Below are 14,822 nucleotides of genomic sequence, written 5' to 3' on the forward strand. Positions count from 1 at the left end.
TCCATCTGTTGCGCTCTTTTCAAAGGTTCCAGATCGTGTAAAGGATCCAGTCACTACAAGGCCTTGTCTCCCTTGGGGCCATGTAGATCATCTTATCCCACCAATCCAAAAACCCCAAAGCTTGCGCTAGGTCGATCATGATGATCTCTCCCGTCCATGCAGTCACTTGGTTCCACACGGCGGTGGAAAAAGGGCAGTCTTTGCAGATGTGCACCATAGTTTTCAGGGCACACAAACATAACTGGCAGGTTCATGTGGCCATCTACAAATGGACAACATGTCCACTGCCAAGATTCTCTTATGGAGCACAAGCCAACCAACGACTTACATTTGGGCTCAACAAGCGCTGGCCAGATCTTTGCAGGGGCAAACACAAGAAATGATTTGTGGATCTACGCGGTGTAGGTCGAGGCAGACGAGTAATGACACATATGGTCCAATTCCAGGACATGCAATCCTATTGGCCCGAGTGAGGGTTTCCTAAGAGAGATTGATGAATCCGTGTAGCTGCATCGACGAATTAAGATGAGCGACGACGCAGATCCAGTTCTAATTCTGGAGCTCCTTGATGACAATCCCATTCTTTCGCGAACTTATCTTGAAGAGCTTAGGGGCGAAGGTTTTGAGCAGACTTTTGTCAGCCCGTTTTCCATGCTAGAACATTACCTTAGCGTCATCGCCGATGGTGATCCCGGTGGAGGCCCGGAATAATTCCATGTCGGAGTTGTTACACAGGAGGTTGGAAACCGCCTAGGGCCGTTTCGGGTGATCAACCCACTGGAACCAAAGCCAACGAAGCCAGAGTGCCCGCCCAAAGCATTCAAGGTCGACGATGCCAAGGCCACCAAGTGCCTTTGGCCTGCAAACAACCTTCCAATCCACCAGCAGTGTCCCCCAACACATTATCTGCATCACCATCGTGCAGAATGAACTCGTGGGAATTTCTGCTTGTTTGTGACCCACTTGGGCATTGGGAGCATCGTGATATGAAAGGTAGCAATTGCCTTGCACACCGAATTTTCCAGGTCGATTCTCGTAGGCCACGAGAGATTTTTTTCCCTTGCATCCAGACAACCGTCCCACAACCTTGTTGATAAGGGGTTGCAACCCTACCTTGCGCAAACAACAGGTGTGAAGAGGCATGCCCCAAATTCTTGCAACGAAATGTTGCAATCTTATCCGGGAAGGCCGAGAGGATGTCAAGCAGTTCAGTGTTCTTATAGCATACTGGGAAGACCTCTATCTTTCCCAAGTTAGTAACCAACCCCGCTAGCCTTCCCAAAGGTCGATAGAATCTCAGAGATATCAGAGAGCTCTTCCTTATAGGGGTTGGCAAAGATGCCGACATCTTCATTATACAAGGAGATCCTACATGTCACTTCAGGTGCTCGGATGAGCTTCAGGATACACGACTCAATGGCCACCTTGAGGATCTTTTGTAGATGATCTATAGCAAGGATGAAGAGCATGGGCGAAAGTTCCCCCCTGGGCGCAACCCGCGAGCGTGGGTGAAGGGGTTCCCATTCAGAATAACACGCTAAGATGATATGGCCAGCGACATGCAGATCCAGTCATGCTAGCGTTGTCCGAAGCCGAGGTGCTCGAGCACCTCGAGGAGGTAAGCCCGGCTGACAAAACCGAAGGCCTTAGAGATATCCAACTTGAGAAGTAGGTTAGTCATGTTGGTGCGGTGGAGGTCCTTGATCATGTTCTAAACGTCAACTAATTGTCGCGAATGCAACACTTTTGGACAAAGGCGCTCTGGCACTTGGAGATAATCATGGGCAACAATGGCACTAGGCAGTTGGCTAAAAGCTTGGAGAAGATATTCGAAATGTTGTGGATCAAACTATCGGTAGTCACCAACCTTGCTAGCATCAGATTTCTCAGGCAAGAGGATGATATTGGAAGAGTTTATTAGGCTGGCGTAGTCGCCCCTAAGGTTAGCTAGCTGCAAAATGGCGGCCACCACGCCCTATTTGATGATGTCCCAACAAGATTGCAAAAAGCTCCGATGAACCCGTCAAGTCCAGATGCCATAATCTAGGGCAAAGAGAAGACCTCATCCTTAATTTCCTGCTCGTCAAAGAAAGAGTCAAGGTCAGCCAGGTCATGGCGGGTGATACCTATGTTGTTCCAGTCTAGAACCCTGTTGCGCTGGGTGTCCTTACCCAGATGATCATGGAAGTGCTTCCGCAACACCTCCTCCTTGTCCTCTTTGGTGATGGCAATCCCACTGTCGGTTTGAATGGCCTGCATGAAATTCTTCTTCCTGTGTCTGTTTACCCTTTCATGGAAGAGCTTGGAGTTGACGTCGCCTAACCTAATCCAAGTGATACTTGAGCGTTGCCTAAGTTTGAGCTTCTTGGTAGGCATGTCGAAGTAGGAGGACTTGAGGTGTCGACGGAGGACACGCTCGGGGTCCAAGAGGGCCTGCTCTCCTTAGTGAGGTCAAGCCTCCAAGTCACCTCCTTAGCAACTGTGAGCCGCGTGGCAAGCACACCCACCCTCTCCTTCTACCGTCTTTTGAGGGCCTTTGCAGTAAGACAAAGCTTGATGTGAATCCGATGAATGGCATTCCGAGCCAAAACAGGCTTGTTTCAGGCCACAACAACCGTTGCGTGGAAATCTGGGATGCGTGGGGTTTGACATCTATGTGTCATTAAGATGGAATTTTCTTTTTATTCAAAAAATTCTGCATGTACGATACCTAGGGTTTGACATCTTTGTGGCTCTGAATATCTCAAGATTTGTCGACTCAGTCTCTCAAAGGTGCTCACAGGGGTAGAGTGTGCATTTGTGCGTTCGTAGGGGTGAGTGTATGTACATTTATGTGAATGTCTGCTTCTGTCCTATGTTTCTCAAAAGCCAAGTTGAAGAAAATTGAATCATGGCCCACCCAGTTAAAAGCAAAATACAGAGCCTCTTGGATTCTTAGAATTGTAAAAACACAGAAATACATAGAATTGTAAAAACACAGGAATAGGAAAATCACAGGATTAGAAAGTCACACTCTTGCGAATCCTACAAGATTTGAGTTTATTTCATTGCATCACAAAAAACAAATGATTTTTTAAGAGGTTTGATTGGATGCTAGATTTTCTATGAGATGTAGTACAAATGGTTTTTAAGAAAATGTTATATATAATTCAATAATATGACTCGAAGCTATCAACACAAGAAAAATTCTTAAGCATTATAGTGCTTCAAAATCCTATGAACCAAAGAGGCTCTTAAGAGTGAGGGTAAACTGTACCGTGGGAAAATATTTTCTGCTCTCCTTTAGCCAGGCCCACCCAACAAATTCTTTGTAGCTTTGACGTTGGACGTAAGTGCATAGAAAAAATATATGCACTAGTGGTTGGGGCGCCATCCTGTGGCATCGCTTGAGAGGAAGTTGTGCGCTTGTTTTCATAAAAAAATACATAGGGTCCTCGCCTTCATCTAGAAAAACATATTAGAAAAAAAAATCCTCACTTCCATCTAAAAAAAGTAAAAAAGAAAAATATTACCACCGCAGTCTACTAGCGAGCGCCACTTTGCATAGCCCTCCATTTAAAAAATACGTGTGGTCCTCACCTTCATCTAAAAAGAAAAAAACATTTAGAAAAAATTATAAAGCTTTATTCCAAAAGCTTTCTCACTGCGGCCAATCAGCTCGTGCCATGTGGCATAGCTGGTTGGCCGCCCTTCTCCCGACGCTTAATGGGTTTAATGCTACATTGAGCGGGGAAAAGACACCGAGGGGCACAAATACAGACGTGAGAAAAAATATTCATCATTATAGGCTCCAGCAAGTAGCAACTCTAAGGAGAGACTTAAGGGCTCATTTGATTCAAATAAATTATATAGAAATTTGGAGGACTTTGTTTTGTAAGTTTTTTTCTATGTATTCCCTCTATTTTTATTTACTCTGTATATAGCTTTGTCTCGAGTCAAACTTTGTAAACTTTGATCAAGTTTATACAAAAAATTATTAAGGTCCACAATACCAAATCAATACCATTAGAATCACCAATGTATATATTTTCATATCATGTTAATTTGTTATTGGGAAAATTTAGATGATTTCTATATAAACTTGGTCAAACATTATAAAATTTGACTCAAGTCAAAACTAATATGTAGAGTAAATAAAAATGTAGGGAGTACATCGTTTGATTCACATGATTTTTTTTTCTTCCCGAAGAATTGCTTTGCACTCTATTTTGGAGGAATTTTCATCCACTTAAACCTATATGTACAATTCTTTTGTTTTTTCTGTGGTGTCAGAACACTCAGTAGAGTCATGCGTTTTCTTTCGTATGTTTTTTCTTAATACAATACAGATGCAAGCGCTCATATAAACACGCATATACTTATCTCTATAAACGCACACACGCACACCCTATTTCTATGAGCACCTCCAAGAGACCGAGTCGACATATCATCTTGATATTTTACAGAATCCTGCAAATTAGGAGGTCATTAAAAGTTAATCGAGATTATGGATGTTGCCCTCCCTAGGCTAGAAAATGGATGAAATGATAGTGTATTAGGAATCCTGCGAAAGCAAAAATTCATGACTACTTGGGAAGTAGCACTGGCTGCTCCACTACAGGCAGGAATCATATCTTTGTGGTGCAAATATTAAATTTGAAGAACCTTCCACATGTCAGCACTGGTAAAAATACAAGTGAGCACCACAATAGCTTTATTTAGCTTTTCGAAGAGAGGACGATCCTGTGCTCCAATAAAACATTATCTTATGTTCTTGTGAGGACGTATGTATATTGTCGGAGAATTATTGTTACTCCTACCTCTGCTGGGTTTTCCCTTGTAAGTATTTTCATATTGCTCCTATAGGGAGTTCACTGATTTTGTATTATTTTGCAAGTTCAAGGTCTTACCGTTTATACATTAATGATGCATGCAGGCTGCAGCTTCTGCTACATGAATGTGTTTAGGCTGGTTGTAATGGGTATGATACTACATCCGTAGTACATAGTATCATATGTTAGTATCATAAATGACTTTATTTATTAGCATGCATGACACATACTATCTGTATGCTCATTGGAGGAAACGAAACCAAACGAGGCATGGCTCGCAGCCAATAGTCTTCCACCTTGGTCGCGCTACCAATTCTAATAAGCCCTACACACCAGACCGGAGGGAGTAGTAGCACAACGTTTAATATGATACGGTATCATGATATGATACTCAACCCTCTTTTTTTTATTTAATTCTATGTCACCTCATCAAATTTGCATAGTTAGCATGCATGATACTACCTGTGATACTCCCATTACGACCAGCCTTAGAGTTACAATATTGGCCTGTGCTTTTTCCACGGGGAAATATTCGACCATGGTTAAATCGATGATATTTAAATCCACCCATCATTATGTCTAACCATGGTGCTAATCCCATTGCTGGCAAATGTGAATTCGAAGGGAAAACAACGTGGTAGGCGCGACACCACTCGATGCAGTGGGCAGCATGGCCTTCTTACAAAAGCTGTTTTCATTAAATAATTGTCCAATGCAGTGGTAGTCCTGCTATATAAATTGATTCAATTTGGTTAGCGCCACCGCGCCAAAGGTGGGATGATGGTGTTATCACTGAGAGCGATGGAGCATTCAGGCTTGTCCTTTGGATCTGTTTGGTTCAAAACAAATTTATAATAATTTTGAAGGATTATATTTCTCATCATTTTTTAATATGATACGCTATGTATATAATTCTGTAAAAGCAATAATTTTATGCGATTTCCCCCCTTCAATAATTTTTTTAAATAATACATTTTTTGTTTAAAATTACAGAAATAATACGCAGAAAAAAGAATTTACAAGAATAATACACCGTCGGCCCACTGCAGGCCGACTGAGCCCAGTCGGCCCACTGCAGGCCGATCGGCTATCAGGAGGCCGACTGCAGGCCGGGCAGCCACGCGGCGGCATGTGGTTGGTCGTGCCACGCCGCGAGGGGGGAGGCAGCGGCCTGTCGGCGTGGTGCGCCCCGTCGGCGTCCCGCAGGCCGATCGGCCACCTGGTGGCCGACAGGGTGCGGCCGACCTGACGCGCGCTGGCCAGCCCGCCCTTATCCTCTCCTTCCCTCTTACCTGCATTGTTTTTCTCCCTCCCTGCCCATATCCTCTCCTTCCTCCATTCTTCTTCTCCCGTTGCTCCTTTCTTCTATGTTCTTCCTTCTCCTCTCTCTACAGAAAAATGGCACCCATTTGTGCACCTAAATGAGCTACATTTTCGCGATTTTGGCACCGTGAATGGGTTCAACTCATTTAGGGCAGCGAAAAGAGGTGTCGATCTACTGACGGGGTAGCTCGTGGTGGTCGTGGTGAGCATTTTGGTGGAGGTGGTGGTGGTGAAGTTGGGGCAGTGTTCATCGTTGGGGCAGTTGGGGTGGTGAGGTGGTGGTGGTGGTGGAGGTGGTGGAGGTGGTGGTGGTGGAGGTCGTTCGTCGTTCGTCGTTCGTCGTTCGTCGTTCGTCGTTCGTGGTTCTTCGTTCTTCGTTCTTCGTTCGCACGCACGCTTCAAGGGTATATTTCAGCCCTCATTTTATTTTTCGTAGGTGCTCCGGGATTATACGTAAATATTGTTATTTGCCGCGGTAGTATACGTAAATATTTGTGTGCGATTATTGTTTTTTGGCCCGGTAGTATACGGAAATATTGTTATTTGCCCCGGTAGTATACGTAAATATTATTCGTTCGCACGCACGCTTCGTTTGATGTGAAAATAAATTTGTGTGCGATTATTCGTAATATAGTTGTAGGTGTGTGAATTGTATTAGTTGTTAGTGGGATAATAAGTTGTTGCTTAATACTTGACACGTACACAGGTGCGGGATAAGAAGTTGGAAACATGAATAAAAACTTGGAAAGAAGAGACAAGTTTTTTTTTTGAAGAGTTGGGGTCGGCATGTGCATAGCAAAACGAATAATATTACATGTTAAAAAAGAAGTTAAAAAATAGAGTTGGAAACATAATAAAAATTTAAAAAACGATGTTAAAAAAAAGAGTTTGAAGAGTTGGGGTCGGCGGCATGTGCATAGCAAAACGAATAATATTACATGTTAAAAAACGATGTTAAAAAACGAATAAGAAGTTTTTTTGAAGAGTTGGAAACATAATAAAAATTTAATAAGCAAGCAAAAAATAGGAAAAGTAGAACTACATGTTAAAAAACGTTTCAGTCCGTACCCGATGCGAATATGAAGCGGATTACCCGCTAACCTTTATTATGCGTATTTTCTAAAGTTTAACCCATAACAAGCAATGCCACACTGTTTTTTTAAACGGTCACGCTGTAGTTTAACAAAAAAACTTCTTAGCAAGGAAGAATTTTACATGATCGTAGAAATAAGACGCATGCCTTTTTCTAAATTATTTTAACATAGATTAAAATAAAAAATACATCAACATGGCCATATAATTCAAATAAACTGAATTATCATATTTGTCGGTTATATTATTATTATTTGAGGCCTATTTATTATTAGTAAACATGGGCCTATTTATTATATTATTTACTATGGTCCTGGTAATATATATATATATAGACATGTCTAATACTTGTATTTCGATGTTGAAAAAAAATAGGTGAGTCGAGATGTCCGATGTAGTGAAGTTGAGATTTTACTATGGTCCTGGTACTGTCCAAACAAATGAGTTGGGAGCAGATCTGAGTGAATTTACTCACATAGAGGTTGCAATCAGCGCACCACAAACATGGTCTGTTAGTCAGTTGAAAGAATGGATTGCGGCAAGTTTAGGTCTTGATACTGAAACAAACACCGTCGGTGTTCATGCATTGTGGACACGGTCAAGTTCAAAAATTTACTTTTATTTGAGGCAAATAGAGGGAGACTCCGATTGGGTGCGGTGGTTACAAGGTTGTGAACGAAGGGGATGCAATCCTGTTGCTTTAGTGCTTCCCGTCGTGAAGGAGGTCACTGCACATGAAGGGGAGGGTGGCTACGAAGGACAGAGCAGTCATGTAGAAGGAGGAAATGCTTATGGTTACGACCAAGGACAGAGCAGTCAGGTAGAAGGAGGAAATGCTTATGGTTATGAACCAGGGCAGAGTAGTCAGGTAGAAGGAGGAAATGCCGATGGTGATTACAATGGCGAGGTGGACGCTGACGAGGTAGATGGGCACATGCAGAACCAGATGGAAGAAGAAGACACCGATGTTGAAAGGGGTCATGCCGATGATTCTGACGAGTCAGATGAAGAAGAAAATGCAGAGGAGGTCCCGAATCCTGCATGGTGGAATCATGACTTATCATCTGCAATGACCATGAATGATGGGCATGATTCAGCCTGGCAATATCACCAGAACAATATTGCGACGGGTGCTATGTATCCGAACAAGCAAGCCCTGAAGGATGCAATAATTAATTGGGCAATGTCCACGCAAAGGGTTTTCAAAGCTGAGGTGTCCAGTCAGAAATTCCTCACAATGGTATGCAAGAATGCAGATTGTCCCGCAAGGGTGCACGGCTTTCTCCCTAAGTATGGCACAAGTTGGGTGATAAGTGACTTAGTTAATCACACTTGTCTTATTCCCTGCATCCCTCAAGATCATGCCAACCTTTCATCCATGCTTATTGCTCGACTGTTTTACGATGAGATAGTGCAAGGCAAAGCTATGGAAGTGAAGGCAGTGCAGACAAAAGTGTTCGCCAGGTTGAAGTACATAATTTCTTATGGCAAGGCTTGGAGGGCTAAGCATGCAGCGCTTGAGAGGAGATTTGGTTCTTATTTTGATGCATATGACTCTGTTGTCCACCTCCTCCACACCCTGCAGCAGCGGAATCCAGGCACCTATATCGATATCCAAGACATGTTCATGCCAGAGTTCCCAACTGTGAGGGTTTTGCATCGTCTCTTCTTCTCTTTCGGTGTATGCATCGAAGCTTTCAGGCATTGCCGACCGGTGATATGTGTTGACGGTACTTTTCTCATAGGCAAGTACAAGGGTCAGATACTGACAGCCATAGGTCAAGACGGCCAAAATCAAGTCGTCCCACTGGCATTTGCTTTTGTGGAGAGTGAGAACATTGAAAGTTGGACATGGTTCTTCAGGTAGTTGAAAATATCAGTTGTCAAGGAGAAGCCGAATGTGTGCATCCTTCATGACAGGCATGCAGGTATACTCAGTGCGATAAGGACACTGACAAACCCAGGCCCTGAGGAACAAGTTCCATGGCAGGACTTGCAGAGCCGTTGGTGCATGCGCCATCTCGGGGCTAATTTCTTCTCGCAGTTTAGAAATAAGAACCTGATGAATCTATTCAAAAAACTCTGCAAGCAGAACCAGTTATGGAAGTACAATTTGATACGCGACAGACTTAATGTGTGCACGCAGAGACACGTGAGGGACAGGAAAGCTGCAAGAGATGCAGCGGTGAGGGCACATGTTGAAGCAGTAGCTGCACAGTTGGCAACAGGAACAGCGGCCGTGGAGGAGGAGGCTGTTGGGCTATGTGACCTGCCAGGCTTTGACCCACCTGGTACTAGGAGAAGGCTCGGGAGGTCGATTAAAACCTTCGAGCAGTGGATAGAGCATGAGCCTCTGGAGAGGTGGTCTTTGCTACATGACACACATGGAGCAAGGTACGGTGTCATGACAACGAACCTCGCGGAAACATACAACTTTGTCCTCAGAGGAAACCGGGCATTGCCACTTACAGCAATCGTTGAGGGTATTTTCTATGGCACCGTCAAGTAGTTCAGAGACAGACGTCAAATAGCAGAGCAGCATATCTTGAACAACCCAAATACACGGTACTGTGAAAGAGTCACGAAGTACATGGACAACAAGATGCAAAAAGCTAGGTCACACACTGTAGTCGCCATCGGTAATCAAGAAAGAAGGTTTGAGGTCCGCTTAGCCAACAACAAATTCGGATGTGCAAATGAGTTGAGGACGCATGAGGTGAAAATTGGCAATGAAGCCTGGCCAACGTGTGAGTGCACATGCAATAAACCGAAATTGCTTCACCTACCTTGCTCACATGTACTTGCTGCTTGCGGGCAGCTTGGAATGGACGCAATATCGTTTGTGTCTCACAGAACGTTTTCACGGTGTTTTTCCGGATGCTCCCGATCCGGTATGGGAGCATCACGGACCTAAGTATGAGTGGTTGCTAAATTTCCGGGTAATTTCCCCTACCTATTCTCTTCAAGTTATCGCGCATAAAGTTGTACAGAAAATAATTGCAGCTTACTAAAACTTTCTCTTCGCTTAATGCAGATCCAGAACTTCCGGGCGCCCTTGATTGCGGAACAGATCACTCGGAGCCTCGAGGCCTACTTATTGTGGCTTTTCGACAAGGTGATGTTCACGGAGAACCATGTCACTACTATCAGCGCCCTCTACATCCCTATGGCACTCAAGATAGCGAGCGCTCAGACGGCGAATCAGATCAGACAGAGGAGTTGGGGTTCGGCGGTGTTAGCGGCTACATACCGAGGTATGTGCAACGGTTGCCAGCTTACATCGAGAAAGCCAACCCTTCTTGGATGCCCTCTATTCCTACAGCTGTGGTCGTGGGAGAAGTTCTCTATAGGGCGACCAGATGTATGGGTTCATGAGCCTATAGACGCCATGTTTGATGTTGAGGGCATCGACATGCCTACTTTCGGTCTGTGTTGGACTCGTCGCAAGGTATGCACCGTGTTGTAGTTTAATGCAACTTTTTCTGCACAAGAGATCGATCGATGCGAGCGGCTACTAACTTTTATTCTCTGCAGAGACGCTTTGCTAGTGATCAGACCAGGAAGGCATACACAGCATTGAACGAGCAGTTCAATGCGTACACCGGGGTAATCTGGCAGCCCTACACGGAAGCAGCCATACAAGCGAGATACCCTGCTGGTATGTCTGTGCTATGCACAAGGGACAGAGATTACTGGATGACAAAATCGAAGATCATCTTCGATGTCTTCGTCGAGGAGATGGCACAACAGAGGGTTATGAGGCAATTTGGTCTTCTGCAGTTGGAGCTACCTCCCCCTATAGAGAACCCGGTGCCAGCACACATCCACAGGTATTAACCAGTTTTTCAATGTTGCATTTTCTTTCATAGTACTCCATTCGAAGCTTTAGGTAATTGTTGAACACACACCACAATTTTAGGACGACAAGGAAGGGCATGAACAGGACAACTGCTGAATGGCTAGTTAGACTAGAGCCGTATGTTATAGAATGGGAGACAGCAAACACAAATCTATGGCACGAGAATCACAATTTCGATCTCGATGAATTCAATCTCTATTTGCGGCGCTACATGACCGGAACACGGTTACGCATTGTTGAGTACTCCCACCCAGAGGAGTTACCGGATCCTACTCCGTCGGATATGTACCCGAGCTATGATACTTCGGGCTCTAGGCAGTACGCGGTAAGATATTTTTTCTTTACGTAATGTTGTCACATACTTTGACGTGCAAGAGACAGACATTATTAATCGTCATGGAAATTTGCAGGCTACCTTGACACGCGAACTGTATGACGACGTGACCACCTTTGGACGATCACTATCGTCTGAACCTCTTCTTCAACATCGTCCAGTGGTACAGCCCTTCTTGGAAAGAATTCAGAATAAGATACGGACTGTGTACGAGGCTATCACGTGCACCCGGAGAACCGATGTTGTTCAGCACGAGCAGGAGCAGCCGCGTCACTCCATGCAACGACATCAACCACGTCCACGCCTAGCACAGCAGCCGACAACCAGGCCACCCCGTCCTGACCAACCTGGCAGTTCTACGTGGCACCCGCAGCACTATGGTCCCACGTCAAGCTTCGTGTTTTCTCCACAGCCACAACAACACGGTCCCTCGTCGAGCTTCGTGTTTTCTCCACAGCCACAGCAGCACGGTCCCTCGTCCAGTTTCGTGTTTCAGCCAGAGCAGACGTCACACCCAGCAGGTATGTGTCTTCATATTTATTGTTTTCAATATTAATTGACGCGACCTCATTCTTCATGATGAACCGTTCCATCGCGTAGGGGCCTATGGATATCAGGCGTCTATGTCGACATCACATGATACGTGGGGGAGTGATCAACATCCCGAGGACAACATACAGGCTCAGATGTCGCAGCACACCCAGTGGATGAACATGTTTTCGACTCCTCCACCAGGCCCCACACAGGATACACAGCATGACCAGGGAGAGTCTGAGATTCCTCCTCGTCACGTTAGGGCACCCGACAGGTTGGGATGGTCCCCGATTCCAGATCCGCCTCCCCGCCAGGCCAGACGTCGTCACTGACGCTTCTATGTATCTGTATCAGTAGAGACATTACCATCTATTTCTGTGTAAGACTTATGTCTATTCTATGTATGAGACAAATGACTATGTACTTATGTACGAGACATATGCCTACTCTATTTTAGTACTCTGTTATCGGAACTACAAGATCATATGTAGATAGAACATAATATTCATACAACGAGACATTGCAAGCAAATAGATAGAACTACATCTAAATTAAATGGTACGTAACTGAACTCACAACATACAGCATAAAAACTACATGAAGTCATCATCGTCATATGTTCGCGCCAACTTTTTCCCGCCATATGTTCGCGCCAACTTTTTCCCGCCACCCGTTTCCCGCCACCCGTTTCCCGCCAACCCTTTCCCGCCATATCGCAGCCGTTCTTTCCCGCCATTTTCTCCTCTCTACCTATAAAACCCCCTTCAGACGGAGCTGCATAAGCATTGCAGTGTGCTGGTGGTAAATTGGAGCACTGTGGTGGAGGTGAAGCTGTTGTTCGTCGTTCTTCGTTCGAGCCAGAGCACCGGCAGTTTGGTGGCCGCCGTTCGTCCTTCATCCTTCGCACGCACGCTTCAAGGGTATATTTAAGCCCACATTTTATTTTTCGTACGTGCTCCGGTAGTTTTTGTTAATATTTTTAGATGTCAACTAATTAATCTGTCAATATTTGTAGTTGCTACGGCAAATATTCGTAATATAATTGTAGGAGGGTGAATTGTATTAGTTGCTCCGTTAATATTCTGTAATATATAGCTTCGTAATATATAGACATGTCTAATATTTGTTAGTGGGGATATTAAGGGGTAGGGTAGGTACTCAATGCGATTTGTGTGTTGCAGATGGCTGAGAGTACTCAGTGGGTGCTTAGCCCTATTGTTCATGTCCAAGGCTTGTCTCCAAGTGTTGTGCAAGTTAGTGAAGTGGACCTCACTTTTGATTGGTTGAAGACTAAATTCATGTTGAAGCAAGGGTTGAAGGAAGACGATTTTGTGTACTACGTCAGCAGGAAGCATTCGGATGGCCCTGGGGAAAGAAAATTGATTGACATAACTGATGATGGCAAGATTCAAGAAATGCTGAGCGAATGGGAATGGAAAAGGGTTGTTCAGTTGCATTGCTACAGGAAACCGAGTTATATGTGATGCATTTGTCATTCGAGATCCGCCTCTCCGACAGGCCAGACGTCGTCATTGCCGCTCCTATGTATCAGTAGAGACATTACCATCTATTTCTGTGTGAGAACTTATGTCTATTCTATGTATGAGACAAATGACTATGTACTTATCTACGAGACATATGCCTACTCTACAAGATCATATTTAGATAGAACATAATATTCATACAACGAGACATTACAAACAACTAGATAGAAATACATCCAAATTAAATGGCACGTAACTGACTCACAACATACAGCATAAAAACTACATGAAGTCATCATCGTCATCCTCGATCGATGCAGAACTCTTGCCCTTCGACGATGAAGAACTCTTGCCCTTCGACGATGCAGAAACCTTGCCCTTCGATGATGAAGAACTCTTGCCCTTCGACGATGCAGAACCCGGAAGCGGCGGCATGAAGATATCATCTTCGTCCTCGCTCTCCTCAGTCCATAAACATGGATTATTTGCTGCAATCCTTCTGAAAGTTTCACTCTTCGGCACCACTACCTTCTTCCACCTGTCATGCAACCTAAGAAGTTCTTTACGTACCTCCTCATAGGTCCTTTCAGGCCACCCAGAACTACGTAATTGGTGAGCCAACTCATTCATTATGGTGTCACTACCGGTGAGTTCGTCCCATGGAACTATCCTATTATCCATCCTGAAATCGGTAGCTAGCCTCAGAAGAGTCCTGCTCATCCCAGGGTGAAAACTACGATCGAAAGTATAATGGGACATCTCAACTACACTACACTGCAATGCTTATCCAGCTCCGTCTGAAGGGGGTTTTATAGATAGAGACGAGAAAATGGCGGGAAAGAACGACTGCGGTATGGCGGGAAATGTTGGCGGGAAATGGGAGGAGGGAAACGGGTGGCGGGAAACGGGTGGCGGGAAATTGTTTGGCGGGAAATGGGTGGCGGGAAATGGGTGGCGGGAAATGGATGGCGGGAAATGGGTGGCGGGAAATGGGTGGCGGGAAAAGCGCAGTTTGGAAATGTCGATAACTTTCAAAACAAATGTTCATCACAATGGAAAAAGTTCCCGCCTTTCAAAAAATGCATGCAATTTTTTTGGAAAATATGATAAGAAATAGTTCGTGCCACTAAATGAATGTACGTCACCTTTGCTGGAAATATTCTCGTGTTTCCAAAAAATATCCATGACATTCTACAAAATGGTACTCCCTTCATCCCATAATATAAGATGATATTACAATCAATATACTCACATATCACGTGGGTTAACAAATGTTTAGATGGATCATGATATTTTAAGAAAATATTCGCGTGTTTCTAAAAAAAGTTTGTGAAATTTTCAGAAAAGCATTTTAAAAAATGTTGTGTGGTTTAAAAAAAGGTATT

General features: G+C 44.3%; 1 long non-coding RNA gene across 1 annotated transcript; it reads left to right on the plus strand.

Moving 5' to 3' along the window:
- The first annotated feature begins 10,919 nt into the window (after positions 1 to 10,919).
- Positions 10,920 to 11,488, plus strand: LOC109774129 (uncharacterized). The gene is made up of 2 exons (XR_012183678.1): positions 10,920 to 11,056; positions 11,146 to 11,488. It is a non-coding gene; the product is annotated as an uncharacterized lncRNA (long non-coding RNA).
- The last annotated feature ends 3,334 nt before the right edge of the window (positions 11,489 to 14,822 follow it).

Source organism: Aegilops tauschii, chromosome 5, assembly GCF_002575655.3.
Source record: "Aegilops tauschii subsp. strangulata cultivar AL8/78 chromosome 5, Aet v6.0, whole genome shotgun sequence".
In the NCBI taxonomy this organism is placed as follows: Eukaryota; Viridiplantae; Streptophyta; class Magnoliopsida; order Poales; family Poaceae; genus Aegilops; species Aegilops tauschii.